Consider the following 8,533-nt stretch of genomic DNA (forward strand, 5'->3'; position numbering starts at 1 on the left):
TAGGAATTTCGTTGGGAAACCTTACCCACCCACCCTTCAGCCATGATCTTGCCTCTTCAGACTGATTTTTGTTCCCCAAACTCAAAAAGCATTTAAAAGGAACATGATTCGAGTCCTTCAAGACTACCAAACCCGACATTTTGACATGGTGTAAATTGAAAAGCTCACAATTCTTCACAGAAGGGTTAGAGAGATGGAAACACTGCTTTCAGAAGTCTACAGACCTCCATGAAGGATATGTTGAAAAAACACATTTTGATATTTTTGTTTAAGAAAGGTTTCTATTATTTTTTTAAATGATTTTGTAGCAATACTCTGATTTACTCTCATAAAGTCCCAATGTCAGTCGTGCTAAGGTTAAGAAATGTTGCCATAAAGTAAACTCTTATTACATTTTTGTCCACCTGTTCTAAGCTGAGTTACAAACACAATCCCCTGATACAACTAACTCTGCTTGAGTCAATTGAAGAGGAATCATGTTAGGTGGTCCCTGTAGGACGATCTCCCATGAAGCCCTGACAGCTGGTTTGCATTCATAGTTTTCAGAGAATTGATTGACCTCAATTAAAAACTCTAATGTGTCTGAGGGTTCCTAACTCTTTCAAGAGATGCTTTGAAAGCCCAGAGTATCAATATTTTGCTCCAAGGGAATCCCTCAGAAATAAGCTTAGGTATCCACTCAAGATGGAAAGTGAATAAGTCACATTAACACTTTCATGAAATATTTATTGAGAGATCACTATAACCCAAATGCTACTCAGAACAAGCTTGAAAATCCAAGCCAAGATAATCCTAAAAAGGTTTAGCACTGGTATGTCAGGTAAATATTTTCTTTACTTTCAGACTAGAGAATGAGATTTATTTTTCTAGACTTCCCCTTATATTAAAAAGACAACGGAGTCCCAGTGAAGAAATTATAGAGAAGAGATTTCCATTCCTGTTCCCAACACCCTCCATTATGTAGAATGAAACCACCTGCAGTTTATATCAGAAATGTTTTATTTTCCAACCCATGGTATTGAAGACAATGAAACACGCATTTGTTTTTTGACTAATTTTCAGGTGGAAGGGAAATACATGCTGACAAATTATTGCTCAAAAATAATTAACAAACATCTCTCTCAATGAAAGCACAATAGTTGACAATATATATAATGTGTTTTGTGTGTCTCTAGTTCAAATATGTCCCCTTGTGCTTTTATGCCAAGACAGGTGGAGTAAACACATGGTACAGTTGCCTCCTGCTCCCAAAACAAACACTAGTAATCAATCATGACGATCTTCCCTCTGAGCCTGGGCATGGTCTTAGATTCCTTCTATACAGAGCATTACAGGAAGCCACTATTAATAGGCAGGAATTGGCATTTCAGGGAAAATCTACTAGTGTTTATTTGGCAAAGATATTGACTGTGGGAAACCTTTATTAGCATATGGGAAGAATGACACACCAAGGCACTTCATAATCAAATTGCTGAAAACTAATAATAAGTTTAAAAGCAACTAGAAGATGGAGACTCAACAGATACAGAAGACAAACATCAAATAACAGAATTCTTGTCAGAAAACATGACAGCCAGAAGACAATGAAGCATCTGAATATTTGGAGAGTGGAGGGAGCAACTTTCATTCTAAAATTCTGTATCCAGTGAAATCTTTCAAAAAGGAATGTGAAAAATTCTTCATTAAGTAACAACTTAGCCCAAACAACAAACTATATACATACATATATATATCTGAAAATAAATATATGTAAACAAAAAAACCAAACCCATTGAACTCAATAATGACTCATAGTAACACTTTACATAGAGTACAACTGCTCCGTAGAGTTTCCAAAACTGTAAATTGTTACATGAGAAGTTGGTGGGTTTGAACCACCAATCTTCAATTAGTCGTCCAGTTCTTAACTCACAATACCACCAATGATTCTTATAAGGTAAATAAATAAATACATACACACACATACATACAAATAAAAAAGTCCAAGAAAAAATGGAATTAAAAGATAATGGAACCCTCTTTTGTGTGTGTGTGTATATATGTATATACACATATAGTGGTTAAGTGCCGTGGTTCCAACCCATAGTGACCCTGTATAGAGTTTCCCAGGATCCGCTGGTGAGCTTGAACCGCCGACCTTGTAGTTCAAACAGCTTTGCAGTCAGGCACATTAATTCATAGCACCACACCAGGATTCTCTCTATATATTTTGTTTTGTTATTTAGTGCTGTTGAGTCGGTTCCGACCCATAGCGACCCTGTATAGTGTTTCCAAGGCGCAGCTGACACATTAGCCCACAGCGGTACATATATGTTGTTGTTGTTAGGTGCCATCAAGTCAGTGCCGACCCATAGCGACCTTATCACAGCAGAACGAAAACACTGCCCGATCGTGGGCCAACCTCAGTACTGTTGCTACGCTTGAGTCCATCGATACTGCCACTTGGCCAATCCATCTCATTGGAGGTCTTCCTCTTTTTCTCTGACCCTCCACCTTACCAAACATGATATCCTTCTCCAGTGACTGCTCCCTCCTGACAATATGTCCAAAGTATGAGAGACGAAGTTTGGCCATCTTGGCCTCCAAGGAGCACTCTGGCTGCACTTCTTCCAAAACAGATCTATTTGTTCTTTTGGCAGCCCATGGCACTTTCAATATTCACCTCCAACACCATAACTCAAAGACATCAATTCTTCTACGGTCTTCCTTATTCATTGTCCAGCTTTCGTATGCCTATGAGGTTATGGAAAATACCATGGCTTGGGTCACTCGCACCTTAGTCCTCAAGCTGACATCTTTGCTCTTCAACACTTTACAAAGGTCTTGTGCAGCAGATTTGCCTAATGCAATACGTCGTTTGATCTCTTGACTACTGCTTCCATGAGTATTGATAGCTGATCCAAGAAGAATGAAATCCTTGACAACTTCAATCTTTTCTCTGTTGATTAGAATGTTGTTTATTGGTTCAGTGATGAGGATTTTTGTTTTCTTGACATTGAGATGTAATCCATACCGAAGGCTGTGCTCTTTGATCTTCATCAGTAAATGTTTTCAGTCCTCTTCACTTTCAGCAAGCAAGGTTGTATCATCTGCATATTGCAGGTTGTTAATGAGTCTTCTTCCAATCCTGATGTCACATTTTCTTCATAGAACCCAGCTTCTCGGATTATTTGCTCAGCATACAGGTGAATAAGTATGGTGAAAGAATACAACCTTGTCACACACCTTTCTTAATTTTAAACCATTCAGTGTTCCCATGTTTTGTTTAAACAACTGCCTCTTGGTCCAGGTACAGATTCCTCATGAGCACAATTAAGTGTTCAGGAATACTCATACTTCGCAATGTTGTCCATAGCTTGTCATGATCCACACAATCGAAAGCCTTTGCATAGTCAAGAAAGCACAGGTAAACATCCTTCTGATATTCTCTGCTTTCAGTCAAGATCCATTGGACATCAACAATGATATCCCTTGTTTCACGGCCTCTTCTGAATCCAGCTTGAACCTCTGGAAGTTCTCTGTGAATGTAGCCGTTTCTGTATTACCTTTAGCAAAACTTCATTCGCATGGGATATCAAAGAGATTGTCCGATGATTTCCACATTCCGTTGGGAGACCTCTCTTTGGAATGGGCACAAATAAGGATCTCTTCCAATCAGTTGGTCAGATAGTTGTCTTCCAAATTTCTTGGCATAGATGACTGAGTGCCTCCTGTGCTGCCTCATTTTCTTGAAAGATTTCAATTTTTCTTCCATCATTTCCTGGTTCCTTGTTCTTTGCCAATTCCTTCAATGCACCTTGGACTTCCTCGTTCAGTATCATTGGCTCTTGATCATACACTACCTCTTAAAAAGGTTGAACATTAACCATTTCCTTTTGGTACAGTGACTCTGTGTATTCCTTCCATCTTCTCTTGATGCTTTCTGCATCATTCAATAATTTTCCCAGTGAATCTTTCAATAACGAAAGTTGAGGCTTGAATTTTTTCTTCAGTTCCCTCAGCTTGACAAATGCTGAGCGTGTTCTTCCTTTTTGGTTTTCTGATTCCAGATCTTTGCATTTTGTTGTAATATTTGGCTTTATCTTCTCAAGCTGATCTTTGAAATTTTCTGTTCATCTCTTGGACCTCCTCATTTCTTCCATTTGCTTTAGCATCTCTACGCTGGAGAGCAAGTTTCAGTGTCTCTTCTGGCATCCAGTTTGACCTTTTCCTTCTTTCTTGTCTTCTCAATGGCTCTTTGCTTTCTTCATGTATGATGTTCTTGATGTCATCTCACAATTCTTCTGGTCTTTGGTCTTTAGTGTTTAATGTATCAAATCTGGTCTCCAGATGATCTCTAAGTTCAGGTGGGATATAGTCAAGGTCATGTATTGGCTCTTGAGGACTTGTTTTCATTTTCTTCAGCTTCAACTCTACTTTGAGGAGGCAGCTCTTCCCCAGTCGCATTTTGAGTGCCTTCCAACCTGAGGGGCTCATTTTCTGGCACTATGTCTGACAGTGTTTCTCTGCTATTTATAAGGTTTTCAGTGACTAAATATTCAGAAGTAGTTCATCTCTCCTTCTTCTTAGTCTGTCTTTGTCTGAAAGCTCATCTGAAACCTGTCTACCATAGGTGACCCTGCTGGTATTTAAAATACCTGTGACATAGCTTTAAGAATCACAGCGACTCACAATCCACCACAGTAAGACAAACTGACAGATGAGTGGTAGGCACCACATATATAGTTGCTATTAAATGCTATCCAGTCAGTTCTGACTATCAACCCTATATAACGTTTCTAAGGAGCATCTGGTGGGTTTGAACTGCTGATCTTGCAGTTGGCAGTCCAGTGCTTATCCTACAACACCATACCTGGACTCCTATTTTACATTATCAGCACATTAAAATATATAAAATAATGCAAAGAGAAAAGTATAAAACATAAGTCAGTTTTGAAAAGCTACTGTAATGTTAAAGGGTTGCCTTTAACAGGTAGGAGTCCTGGTGTGATGCTGTAGGATAAGCACTGGACTGTTAAACACAAGGTCAGCAGTTCAAACCCACCAACCACTCCTTAGAAACCCTATATGGGATCACTATGAGTAGGAACCAACCCAATGGAACTTAACAACAGCAATATACTATATAAGATGAATTTAGCATAGACTATAGAGGAAATGGAGTCCTGGTGTGGTGCTGTGGGCTTATGCGTCAGACTGTAAAGCCGTTTGAACTGCAAGGTTGGTGGTTCAAGCTTACCAGCGGCTCCTTGGAAACCCTATACAGGGTGGCTATGGGTTGGAACTGGCTTGACAGCACGTAACAACAACATAAAGGAAATGGGTGTTATCCTCAAATATTTTCAATATTTATCATTAGCAAGTTTCTCTTTACTTGCTATTTAGATCACTTCCTAATATTAGGAAAAGCCCAAATATCAAAGCAAATATTGTTGATGCTTGGGGTGGGGTTCCTGGATTTGGTCCAGTCTTGTAATGGAGCAGTACAGTTTTAACTGAATAGTTTCATTCTATATATTCTCTGAAAAGAAGAAGTACAAAAGTCACGAGGACAAATTATTGATGGAGAATCATATTGTGATCAAGAATACTTAAACGTACTGAAAGTTAGAGCCATTTGGATCTCATTTTGTATGAAGGTGCAGCACAAAGAAGAACCACCACCAGGAAGAAAAGAAATATAGTGACCCAGAATTTCAAGGGTGTTAACAGAGCCTCACGATGAAGGAAGTGCGTGAGTCTGAGGAGTTCCAAGTAGAGACTAGGAGATTACAAAAGATGACAACATAAATTGCTGTGAACTTTCTACTTGGACTTTTAAATTATTTGAAATGCTGTAATCCTGTTTAAGTTACTTCTTTTAATAAAATGCTTTTCTAAAACTGTATGGGCCTGGGCTTCTGTGGTTTTCCTCACAGCCTTATTAATAGGAATATCTCACCTGTATAAAAATTACATTTTTCATTTACAAATATTAATCAGTTTGAATAATTAATTTTGAAGACTATGTTGGATATACTTTACATTCATATTTTGTTATTGTTGTTAAGTGCCATTGAGTCAGTTCCAACTGTACAGGGTTTGTGAAGCTGTAAATCTTTCAGGAACAAAAAGCCTCATTTTTCTCCCGTGGAGCAGCTGGTGGGCTCGAACCACTGACCTTGTGGTTCACTGTCCAGTGCTTGTGCTATAGAGCCACCTTGTTTCCCAAGTTTCATATACTTAATGTTTATATCTCAACTGTAATCCAAAAAGAAAGAAGAATATTTTGGCTAAAATGGTGCAACTCTATTATTAGAAACTTGGATTCTTGTTGTAGCACTGTGGATAAAGTGCTGAGCCATAAGGTTGGTTTGAACCACAAAGTTGGTGGTTCAAACTCACCAGTGGCTCCTTGGAAACCTTATACACAGGGTCGCTATGAGTCAGAACTGACTAGATAGCACTTAACAACAACAACATTATTGAAGTGAAGTAGTAAGAAGTTAGTGTTTTAGGCAAGTTAATATTTTGGCAACTTTGGTTTCCTTATATATAAACTGAAATTTTATATCTTTTAAAAAAATAATTGATCCTTTGTTCTTAATATTAGTATTAAAGTATTTCTCTGGTATCTGAGAAAGTAGGCTCAGAAGAATTACCATCTATATTTAGGTCTCTGTTAAGTTAAATTATAGAAAGATGAATTTTAGGTTCTAGTTAAGACCTGTCTTAATTTAGTGCTGCACATTAAAAACACAATTTTAAGCATAATTTCAATAGTATAACTTGATCAGATCAATGAGACCTAAATTAAATTCTAAAAACCACATATAAGAGAGTAAAGGTGACACAATTTATTTATTCCCACCTAGAAGGAGTAATTCTTCTAGAAGAAGAAGAAAAGTTGGTACCCCTCTGGAGATTCCTGGGCTTTGAAATTACATCATTTAAATGCTATGGGAAGAGCTTTTGGGGAGAAGCTCATGTACAGCAATTTGAAGCATAGAAACTATTGCTCTTGGAAAAGAGTGCACTTAAATTTATCTTTGGAGAAAAAAGGATTACATTTTCTTAATCATGGAAGAGTTTGTTTTCTCTAAAAAGAGCTGTAGTCCTAAAACAGAACAGGGGAGGGCAGTAAAGAGTTGCACATGGATGGCTGTCTATAGACAATACAGTATTCCTAAAACAGAAGAGTAATATGTTAAACTAATTAAGTTTTAAGTGTTACTGCCCCCTAATAAAATTCACTTACCGTTTTTCTGGTTTAAACAAATTAAAGGGTCACTAAACAATTTGGAGTGATTAGCTTGGTCCTTGAGTTGCCATAGCATTTCAGAATAAAAAATTCCTCAAATTACAAGTGACCATCCAGCCACCAGCAGGATAAGGTATTTAAGTGATTTTAATGAAAGGCATCCTTTTTATGGGGATAAATGCATTCACTTATATCTTTAGGGTAATCTTTTTTTCCCCTTGGTCCTGACACTTGATTTCTTTCAGCAAGTCTAATATAAGTTCACAACTCACAGAATTGCATTTTCTCACTGGAAAAAGAGGACACTGCTGATACAGGTGGGAATTCCTAGTGCTGCATATTATTTTAAAGTAACATCAATTTATTTCCTTGACCTAATTCCAAATGTGTGTGGGTGTCTTTGGTGGGCGATATCTGAAATTACTCAAGAAACATAGAGGAAGAGAATATCTATGCCATGAATCTGGAGGGCACTAAATAAGCACATAGAGTTTGTTGGCAGAATGGTTAGTAAAAGTATTGGAAATAAATCCAACCAAACAAATCAGATACTGGCCAAATTCTCATAATTCCTGGTATTTTCCTTTGTAACACCTATCACAACTGTAATTATCTAATTACATTTGAGCGTTGGCTGTTTGTTTTGTAATTTTTCATCTTCTATCTACAACACCTTGTCTCTCCCTACTAGAATGTAAGTTCTCTGAAGGCATGTCTTCCCAGCTCATTTGGGGATATAGCAGGAGCTCCGTAAATATTTGTGAATGAATAAATTCTTCTAGATCACAAGCCCCAAGGACAGGGGTAGTTTTATATTCATCTTGACATTTCTAGTATTTAGTACAAAGTCTAATTAATGACTTTTATTCTCTCTTACAAGGTAGCCCAGTGAAGAAAACAAATTTCATCCTCTCATGAAAATATTATAGGGGGAGATGGGGGAACATAGATAACAGATACATTGTTGTTGTTAGGTACTATCGAATTAGTTCCAACTCATAGCGATCCTGTAAAGTGTTCCCAGGAAGGTAATTGGGTAATTTTAAAATACCAGACAGTGATAAGTGTACACAAATGCCTCTAGGATGTCAGGAAAGCCTACTCTGGGTAATTGATGTTGTTGTTAAGTGTGTCAAGTTGGTTCTGACTCATAGCGACCCTGTACAGGGTTTCTGCAGAGTGGCTGGTGAGCTTGAACCACCAGCTTTGAGGTTCAAACTGACTGCAATCCAGCACATTATCCTGCAACGCCACACCAGAACTACAGCTAACTAATGTTGTTGTTGTTGTTAA

This window comes from Chrysochloris asiatica, unplaced genomic scaffold, assembly GCF_000296735.1.
Source record: "Chrysochloris asiatica unplaced genomic scaffold, ChrAsi1.0 scaffold00013, whole genome shotgun sequence".
Lineage (NCBI taxonomy): Eukaryota > Metazoa > Chordata > Mammalia > Afrosoricida > Chrysochloridae > Chrysochloris > Chrysochloris asiatica.